Below are 11,289 nucleotides of genomic sequence, written 5' to 3'. Positions count from 1 at the left end.
GTGTCAGACTCTTTTATTTGAACAGCAGCCCAAAAGAGCTAAAACTCTACCCTGAGCAGAAAAATCAAGCAGATGAAAACCCCACCAGATCTGAAACACTTTAGAAATGTGGAGGAGAATCAGAGAAGTTTAAACACAGTGCTTCAGCTGGTGTCTGCAACAAATAGAAACCAAAACGGACAGGAAAAAAAAAAAAAGTCAAGAGGAAGCTTTATATTTGATGATAGCTTGTTCTGAAGCACTTGAGGTTTTTAATAGTTTTAGTCAACTCAGCCAGACTAGGCTAACACTGAAGCTGTAATGCAGGCATTTAAGAACCTCACTCCAAATAAAAATAGAATATATGAGTAACATGATTTTAAACAGAAGATACTAGAAGAAGTACTTCAGCCAAGTCCCAGTTTTAGGGGGTGGAGCCCTTGATAAGATGCACAACACTGAATGGGATCTGGAACAGAGCACTTAGAGAGAGGGTATTGAAAGATCCAAAATTAAGTATGTAAAAAACAATTCAAATTTGGATAGCAAAGGAAGAAAATCAGTTCAAGTCAAAGCCCACACACTGTTACTGAGACATGGTGAATATTATAGGAAATTCAAAACACAAGATATAAAGTAAAGAATTGTGGAAAGACAGGAGAAATTCAATGCTGGGAGCCTCTAAAATGAAGCACATGAAGCAATATTCGAGATTAAAGAAAGATGCAGAAAATGAAATATACTTGCCAAAATATTCAACAGCCAGCTAAATAAGATCTACGTGGGCAAAGCAATTTTTCCTTAAAAGTAAGATATAGTATAGCCAAAAGAGAATAATAGACTATGAGTGTGTGGGGGAAAAAAATCATCAGGTGTGATAAACATCATTTCACAGACTAATTTCACGGGCTACAAGAATCAGAAATCTTAACTCTATCTAAACACCAAGTGATAAAATCATATTTTAGCATGTGGGTGCCCAGATATCAGAGAGAGAATGGTGTGCTGCCTGGAGCAGCAAGAGCAACCTCATGGTAAGAGCAGCCTGGAGCCACAGAAGGCAGGGAGGGTGTGCCTTGTCCTGCAGAGCAGGTCCATTACCAGTAGCAAAGGTCAGCCACAGTTCAGACTGAATGCATGTCCAGAGGGACCAGGCAAATCCCACGTCCAGCAGGACATCAGTTAAGGGTTGGAATCAGTGAAGGACATGATCAGGTATGGGCATCCTGTGGCATAGCCAAGGCAAAAACGAGGGAGCTCAAATGCAGTTCTTGAGCAGAGTGGGCCTAAAAAAGCATCTCATAGTTGTCATGCATCCATGCATGCTTTGTGTGAGATCTGGCCTCGAGCACAGGCAATCCAGGAGGACGACTAGGGATGGAGGCTGAAGAGCCTGTTGGTACACCTAGAGTGATAATTTGACATCTGTATGTATGTGGCATATGGATTCTTTATTTTTTTTTTAATTTTTTTTTTAGAAAAATACCTCTTTCAAGAACATGCTCAAGTATCAATAGCCTGAAGTCTAGCAAGCTAAAATTTCCATTTGGGCATAATAATGCTAGTGGTGGGAAGAACTGCTAGAAGATTTACTACAACATCTCAGAGACGTCACACATCCTCAGTTCCACATATACTCCTGTGCCATATAACAAAGGAGATGTGGCCTGCTGTGTGGACTTCACCCCTTCTACTAATGTAGCCATATAGCCACACAGAAATTATATCCCAACAGTCACTCTGTGAATTACACAGTCTACATGAACACAAGCCTACATGACTTCAATAATGAGGGGAACCCTTATTACCCAAAGTTGAATCCTATCATTTCTCCTGGGGCATGTACAAGGAAGTATAGGATATAGGTCCAGCTTCATAAACAAATTTGCTTTAGCAGAGGAAAGAAGCAATGAGTTGCTCACTGTGCAGTTATTTTATCTGATAGAAAGCTCCAAAATAATATTTTCCCTTTGCCTTGGTCTTTTTTTTTCCATGCCAAGACTTGCACGATGCCTGGCCAACTTCTGACACGCTGATGGCTCTTGTCTGAAATGATGAGTGCTCAATATCACTGGTATCTTTGGGACCATCTCTTGCCTCATGGAAAAAAAAAAAGTACTTGATTCTTTACTGTAAAAGTGAAAAGTCAGGAGCCGATACAGGAATGGGTTGATTTAGGCTGAAGGTCAATCCAATACAGAGCCCTGTTTCTGACAGTACCAATTATTCCAGAGATAAAAGACCAAGGACAGAAAAAGCATGCTTGTCCAGTTAATGCACTGCAGAGACGCAAAAATCCTGCAGCCACACTTCAGTCAGATTATTTCTAAGAAATCTGGTAGGCTACCTTCAGTGAACCAACCTGAAGTTGAACCTTGAAAACACAGGTTGTTTCAGAGTTCAATCATATTTAAAGATAGATTGTTAGTGAAAAGGCATCTCTTTGTCTTATTGCTGACAGCTGGAGTATCTGACTGATGAGATGTCAATGACGCCTCTGAATATTTCATGATACTAAAAATTTGTTTCCTATTTAGAGCAAGGATTTAAAATCATATGTTTTAGCACTTTGAAAGGAGCTCAGACTCTGGCCACATGGCAGTGAAATGTGTGGTTTGCCCATCAACTGTTGCTGAAGCAGTTCCATTTTTGCATAAAATCTTTAAATAGCAATTACAGCTAAGGTCAAATCTGAGCTTCCCAAGTCACACTACAGAGTCCAAAGAATGAGGGCAGCTAAACATTCCTACAGGAAGTATAAAATTCAGAGCAAAATTTTCCTGCAGGTAACGTACTTCTTTGCTGTGTAATCTGTCTGAAGTTATCGTATCTGTTAGCCAAAAGCACTCATAGGATTTTATAATGGTGCATTAGGACACTGAACACTCCAGAGCAAAAATGAAGCTAATATAATGGCAAATGACTTTCAAAAATATTCTATTCTGTGCCTTTAAATTTCAGACCCTGAAAAGAAAGCAAAACAAAAAAGAAAAAAAAAAAAAAAAAACATGAAAGGAAGAGATCAGTCTGTGACTGAAAGTCCAGCTGTGTAAACAAGTTTAGTGACTTCTTTTATCTCTAATTGGTCTTATACATTGATCTTTCTGGTGCCAAAATCACACACTTCACATTAATCTTCAGTAATATAGCATTATTTCCGGATGGAATTGGTCTGAAATGTCAAACCAATATGTGTCATTTGCAATCTACCAACATTTCCATTTTTTTCCAGTGAACATCAACAACTGTCTTTAGTTATATTACTTTAAAAGTCTGAACAGGAAACAGGTTTATACCACTGAAAATGTGAATATAGGCACTAAAATTGTGTTAATAATGCTAGTCACTGCATGAGACTTAGAAGATACTCAGCTGGCATAAATTTTTTGGCCAAATTGCATTAACTTCAGAGACGTCATGCAAGTTAATATGGTCAAATAATTGGCCTATAGACTTCAGACGATATCTGTCTCACAAATACAGAACAGGTTGTTGTCTTTCCTGATAGTTTAGGACCTTTAAGTAACAAGATATTCACATAATTATGTAGACTAGTCTGGAGTAGACACTGGGGTAGACACTGAAAAACTCCAGTGAGACAAAGAAACCACATGTACAGGCAAATGAAAATCAATACTGATAAATGCAAGGTGATGCACTCTGGCCATAAAAATAAATTAATGAGGCAACAAGCCAATGAACTGTCTATTCACCTGACATGGGTCAAAGTCACCCATATGTGAGAAAAGGGCATCAAAGCAAAATCATAGACTGTGTGCAGTTCTGATCAGAAAAACAAATATTTTAGATTGCATGGTATATGTGGTACAATTAAATATATAAAGAAGATTGTATCAATATAATGATGTAGTATTGCCTGCACAGTTAAAGGGGATTTAACAACATTACACATAACAATGAAAAATGTGTAAAAGAAACAATAGACTTCTGTTCTTCAATCCTTCTATTTCTTCCACAGGATTACTACATAAAATTAGAAAAGTTCAGAAAGAATTACTGAAGTACTTTTTCCTGCTACAGATCACTAAGCTGTGATTATGTTGTTGTATATATGTGTGTGCATGTGTATAAAACTTAGATATAACTTAAATTAATAACAAGACTAATGTCTGGTAGAACAGTCATAACTAATATGAAATCTGGCATTAATTGACAGTAAACATTATTTCATAGCCAACCAACCAAACATTATTCATGGTTTAAGATAGCCTCTAATATTTACAGATTTTTCATATGATAAATAGACTTTTTGTATTCAGTAAGTACTTTGAAGCAGCCAGTAACTGTAAGAAATAGAGTACTAGGCTAGATTGATGTCAAATTGATTCAGCTTGGAAATTTCTATTTTGCTAACAATAATTGTTTTCTACCAATAGATGACTAGACAAGACTGCTGTAGTTACTCCTGTTTTGAGCAGCAGGGTTGGATTAGAGACAGCCAGAGATGTCCTCCAACATTAATGATTCTTTGATTCTATGACTCAATGAAAGAATACTAACAAATTTGCAGGATATTGGAAGGAATTATTTCCAGGAATAATTGGAAGGAAATTTCCTGATATTGGAAGAAACATTTTTATGATAAAAGGTATATGTAGGTGAATGTGTTAGAGAAAAAACACACCAGAAGAAGAATTTACAGTTTGGTGGGTTTTTTTCAATAATTCACTCATAATGACATTAAACCAATTTCTCTAGTGTAAATTAATCTGTGAGAAACAATTTCTTTCAATATATTGTAACAGACATTCATTATACAGCCCTAAAGTGAAAGGGTTTAGATTTATATTAGATATAAGGAAGAAATTCTTTATATGGAGAAGTTTTTTCAGGGACTAACCTGAAAAGTAGAGATGACTGAGGTCTAACATAGCGAAACCTTCTGTGGCATAGTATAAGTGTCCAGTGTAGATATAGTTCCAGTGTTTCTACTGTTTTCACAGCAAAGATGGTTCTTCTAAAAATATGTTTTGGTGGGACAAGTTAAATGTCATCTTTCTTCATAGAAGGGGTTTTTAGGCCTGGTCTCATCAATTGTCTTTGATTTCTGTGTTGAGGTAGATTTCTTCAGTGGCTTGCAACCACTGAAAGGAGATATGCAATCTTAATTTAAAAAAAAATGAAGAAAATAGACTGAAAGACAATATTTTTAGTCAAGAAGCCAGGAATGTAGACATGAACTTCACTGATTCATTGAGTTACAGTGTTAACGGTGATGTAACTGAAGAACCCCTTCCTCCGAAGGTAGGACATGCCATGCAAAAGGAAGGAAAATGCCCATTAGCAGATTTCACTTGGGTACCGACCTCTAGAGGGCAACACAATCATATGAAATGGCAATGCAGCATCGACAGGGGCACTATCAAAACTGCACCCTAAACAGCACAGTTCATCCTTCCTTTACATCCTAAACCTCTACTTACATAAAAACTAATTCAAAATACAGGTTTTACAGAATAGCACATTGCACCAGATACCACCTGTGTGGCTACTGTGACCATATTGTACCTTCCATTGACACTCATAGTCATAAAATACATGACCTTCCACTCTAAAACCACATTCCTTAAGCTTGAAAAGTTTTTTATTCTCTGGAAACAAAATCATTCTTATGTAAAAGACTAAAATGCCACACTCGGACCTCCAAGCTCTGCATCTACAGCAGTCCCAGACTGCTAATTCTCAAGCCCTTTTTTCAAAGCATTCCTAAACCCCCTCTCTCTGTGTGACTCAGTATGATAATTTTTAAACAAACACATATGTGTCAATTAAATTAAAATATTCCCATGGTTGTTCTCTAAGTATTCCAGAGTCTTTTACCTACTACATATCCACTTTTCTTAGATGACAGTTGCTTCACAGAAAGGTCATCTGCATTTTATATTGGGAAGATAAAACATACAGAACATGTTCTCTGTGTTTCACTTGTAAAGAAGCAAATCCTATTAATTGAAACAAGGATTAGTCCACAAAGTTCTTTGGTAAATAGGTAATACTATAGGTATTGTGTTAGCAATAATATAAGAGCAGAAATGACATAATGATTATTTCTCTTAGAGCATTCTGGAAAGCATTCAATCATTAGCTCCTGCAGCCATTCACTCTGGACTTCAGAGTAATACTTTCATTTTCAAATGTCAATTTCTGCTGTTAAATTAAATGAAAATGTGGATCAGTGTGATACATCATAATCTAAAGTAACTCCTGAGGAAATCACTAGAGTAATGCCATTAGTGCTGCCTGCATTGTCTAAAACATTTGGGTGTACCAAAGTGGGCTGTGTGGTTTGTTTCAGGCACTGCCTGCTGATATCTTCCTTCAGCCAAGGCTATGAACATCCTGTTTGCCTGTCACAGTTCTACCTGATGGGACTTGCAACTGGCAGGAGGATGTGCTGCCACTGGAAGAGCCATGGCAGCTCGGTTTGCCACTCTCCAGAGGGAGACTCAGTTAACTGATGTCCGTACAGCCATCCTGGGAGTCTGCGGCAAGGTAGTGGTGGAGGGTGTTGGCAGGGGTGGCCACTGTACTGGATAGAGCCCAATCCAGTCAGTTCAGACAGCTCCAACAGACCTGCTGCAGGACACTGCTGAGCCAGCAGCCAAGATTGTGTCAGCATTGGAAAAACAGATTTCAGAAAGGGCAAAATGGTTCATGGTCACATGAGGGGCAATGAAAAGTGTGTGAGAAGCAGCCCTGCAGAGACCAGAGCAGTGAGTAAGGAGAGAAAGGAGGTGCTCCAGGTGCTGGAGCAGAGACACCCCCCCCCTGCAGCCCGTGGTGCAGACCATGGTGAGGCAGCTGTGTCTCTGAAGTCCCTGGAGGTCTATGGTAAAGCAAAGATCCACATCCACCTGCAGTCCATAGAGGACCACATGCTGGAGCACAGGGATATTCTGCGAAGGAACTGCAGCCCAAGGACATCCCACGCTGGAGCATGGAAAAATTGTGAGAAGGAAGAAGCAGTTATGGACTTGCTGAAAACCTCCTATTTCCCAACCCCCTGCACTGCTCAGAAGGGGAGAGAGGTGGGAGAATGATCATGAATTAAGGAGTGAAGTTGAGCCTGGAAAGAAGTGGGGTGGCGGTTGTGGAGAATTTCTTGTTTTAATTTGTCTTCTTTCCCCCCCATCTTAATCTATTATAATTGACAAAAAATGAAATTAATTTTCCCCAAATAAAGTCTGGTTTGCCCATCATGATAAATGATAAGTGACCTCCCTGTGTTTATCACAACCCAAGAGCTTTTTGATCTTATTTTCTTCCCTCATACTCCTGAGATAGGGTAGTGAGAGAATAGCTGGGTGGATATGTGGTAAACAGCCAAGGTCAGATCACCACAAAAACATTTGAATAACAATGATTTTTCTATGGAAGATACATATCCTTTTGATATGTAATATCTTTGCAGTGCAAGAAGAGCCATGAACTACAGGCTTCAGAGAGAAAATTCTGAAGGGATGCTCTTCTGGACACTCCTCTGAAGTCTTCAGTCAAGTTTGGCTAGGTCTGTCTCACAAAAAGGTTTTATTTGAGCCCAAAACTCTTGAAGATTTTGACAACACAGAGTATATGAATTAATACTTCCAATCTGTCCCTCTCCCTCTCTTTCTTCATGTTTCACTAAGCTCATAATGCAATCAGTTGGAAAGACACTGCTCTGTCTTCTTCAGTTTATCCTGGAATTATCTTAAAGAAAAGGTAACTGGGTACAGAACAGCTTTGCAACTGGCGCAACATTAAATCTTCTAAATATCACCTATGATATCAGTAGGGAAGAAACACAAATCTTTCACAATCCTTTCTGCTGAATTGAGAAATTCACATACTTGGCCTCTAATATGGACTTCGCAAGGAGTCCTGAGCTCCTCATGTAATAGGATTGTGATTGCAACCTAAGAGGAACATCTCATGCACATGTTGCATCTGAAGATCAATTATAGATTTACTTTAAAACCACTTCAAAGACTTTTAATCTATATCAGTATCATCTGATGGCTGAAAATTAACCTGAGAAAGCAATGAGAGATTTACTCATTGCATATACAGACCAAACAGACACAATCGTTCAGGAATGCATCTGTAGAAATTCTCCACTGAACTTCACAATCTCAACACAATCACCCTCACACACTGACACTTTGGTTGCCAACGTTTCCAAAATAATCTGAAACCTGAGGTTGGAGAAATTCATTCACTGGCAGTTATCAGAGGTCTCCTCTAATTTCAACAAGAAGGGGAGACACTTCCAGGACATGTGCAGCAATTTGCAGATCAAGCTCTACAGAAACATTCCAGGCACTGGAATGGGAAGTAAATGGGAAGTAAAACAGGTGTGAAATTCAACCCAGTAGAGGGCAATAGACCCCAGTGTACATGAACAACACAGAAGCCCTCAGTAAAAGAGCTGTCTCCAACCTGAACCTTAGGATATGCAGATAGAGGATAAGTAGATGGGGATGGAAGAAAAGTCAGAATTCTGATAAAATCCTTGATGAATCTTCCTAATCCTAAGGAGAAAGCTGTTCTGACTTGCTCTGATAATCTTTATTCTTCTCCATAATAAAAAAATTGGTTTCAAACAAAATCATCATATGGCATAAGATATCACTCATTTGGTTATAAATACTGCTACTGAGCTGCATCACCTATAAATTAATCAGTGACAGGAATTAAAAGAAACATCTTTTGGTTGAGAGAAAGCTTCACCAGGGTAAAAGTATGAGGTTATGTTGGGATGCCTTGGCTTAGAAAACAGTATTTTTTCACTTTTACATGTTGTAGTAGAGGTAGGAATGTGTATTTTATTGTTAAGACATGAGCCCCAAATAGTGTAAAGGTAAATTCGAAGGAGCAAAAACTGGCATTTAGCAAATATATAAATACAAGATACTTTCAACCTACTTTTCACTTAATGAGATAAAAACAGAGGAGAAAAAAATAAATTAAATGGCAATGATTATTTGAAAGCCATAATAGGAAGTCAGTAGACAATCCTAGGACTTGTTTGAAAGACAGGGTCTTTTAGAGTAACTTTGAAAAGATGCTGATATTGGTTGCATCTTCTCTAATGCTGAAGACTGGACTGCAACTGTCAGAGAACAGACAGCTGGGCTAAAATGTGACAGATCCCTTCTTGATCCACCTCAGAACTTCAGAGCTACTGTGTTGACACTTGGTGCTTTGAAAAGTATACAGCCAGGAAGAACCAGGGAAAAGACTAGGAAAGAAAAGTAAGTTGTCAGCAGAAAGGAAAATGAAGGCTAAGTAACAGAAACAGAAGTGAAAGCTTTTAAGCAGATAAAAAATCACAGGAGAAGGTGTCAGGGGTAATGCCATTAGCAGTGACAAATGGAAATCATTGATTAAGAAAGTACTGCAAACAGGCAAGGGAAAAAAATGTCTCTGAGCTTTTATTCAGCAGTTTCAAATCTTTCCAAGATTCCTACAACCATTTCTTTCAAATGCAGAAACTACATTAGTCATAATAAAAGCACCAATCAAATCCTTGTCAGCCTATAAAATGAGTTAGATCTTTCAGGAGAATTGCCTGTCTATTGTGATACAAGCCTAATATCTGAATATCAATGATTTACTGTTATTGTTTTGGCTAGATTACAAGACTTGGAAAATGTGATTAGAAGTTGCTGTGGAGGCAGAGAGTACACTTACGCAGATCAAAGGGCCTGCCTAGTCAAGTATTCTTTATCCAGAGTTAGTCAACAGCTCTTATATTTCAGAAGATGATGAACTTATCCCTGATCCATTTTCTGGGAAGTCCACCACACTCCAATCACTCCAATATTATTCTTTCTCCCTCTGAGTCCATTAAATTCTATGGCAGAAAGAGCTGTACTGAAATCAACTGAAGTTTTGCCTTTGACTTCAACAGGGTCAAAATTTTTCCTTGTTTCTTTGATAATGTTCACAAAAAGACTGATTACAATTTAAAAAGCTGAATCCTAGACCCCATTTATGTCACTCACACTTACCTCCTCAAGTAAACCTCTTGTCCAGAAGATATTCTTACTTCTGGAGTTCCCAGTGCATTCCTCTTCTGTGTGCCTGGCTTTAGAGTTGAAGTACTTCAGAAAACTACCTAATTTGTCAGAATTGAACATGCTGCAGGTAGTAAACAAATATTAGTCAAAGAATAACTGCAATAGTAAGATAGCCAATTTGTAACGAAGCATGCTGAGATGCTATCTGGAATTACTTGTCACAGAAATTCTAAGAAATTTTGAAATTGCTGATAAATAGATGAAATAGACTTCTGAGAAACAAATCAATGACAGCTATTTTGAAAAGAGAAGGAAAATTACCGATAATTAGAGTGATGCTGTCAGTAACTTATTAACCATTTATAGTTGGTGCTATAGGGAAATATAATAGATTATGTGATGCCAACTACATTTTTTCTTTTTTATTCTTTTTTTTAAAAGACATAGGAGTTTCCCATGTACTCCCAACACTTAATGTCCCCAGAAAAAAACACAAGGTTGATATTTTTAACTCAAACCAGAGTTACACAATTTCCAGCTAAGCCAGGGTGATGTCATTTATCTTTTTTTTCAAAATAGCTAAGAAAACAATCAAATGTCTTAAATGAGAAGGTGACTGCAGACAGTCTTTGCTAGTTTCATCCACTAATGAAGTGAATAGCAAGAGAATAACAGCAATATTTGACATTTCTCTTGAGTCTTTCATCCCAAATCACCTTAATCAATATCATATCCATTTAGACACATCTTTTAGCACTTACATATCACTGAAATTAAACCACAGAAACGGTAGGGCAATACACATCAAAAGAAAAATCTGTTTTATTTTGAAGTTCAAAAAGGGAAGGATTTTTTTTAGCAGTTGAGACTATGGTAAGATATTCAAGTACCGAACAGACACTCTATCTATGATTACACTTGTAAAAGTTATGGCAGAACACTGCTTCTGAAATGGATAAAGTATTTGGGACCTTAGGATACTTTCCCATCAGATAAAGATGAGGGAGGAAAAAAAAGATCCACATTATGAAGTTTGACCAAATATTTACTATAGGTGACATTTTTCCCATTTAGTCTTCTGTTCTTTTAGCAGATAATAAGCCCCCTGCCCCCCCCACCAAATAGTCAAAATAAACCTTGTCTGAGTGGTGACAATCCATTTGAAGCCATTTGAATGGCTTTAAGCTCTGAGCCTTTAAAAATACATTTGTATGCTTAATATGACTAATTCCACTGAACATGTAATAAAATTCAGTGAATTCATTGTATAAAAAGTGTCATACTAAGT

This window comes from Pseudopipra pipra, chromosome 1 (assembly GCF_036250125.1).
Source record: "Pseudopipra pipra isolate bDixPip1 chromosome 1, bDixPip1.hap1, whole genome shotgun sequence".
Taxonomy (NCBI): domain Eukaryota; kingdom Metazoa; phylum Chordata; class Aves; order Passeriformes; family Pipridae; genus Pseudopipra; species Pseudopipra pipra.
Note: the sequence above shows the minus strand (reverse complement) of the source record.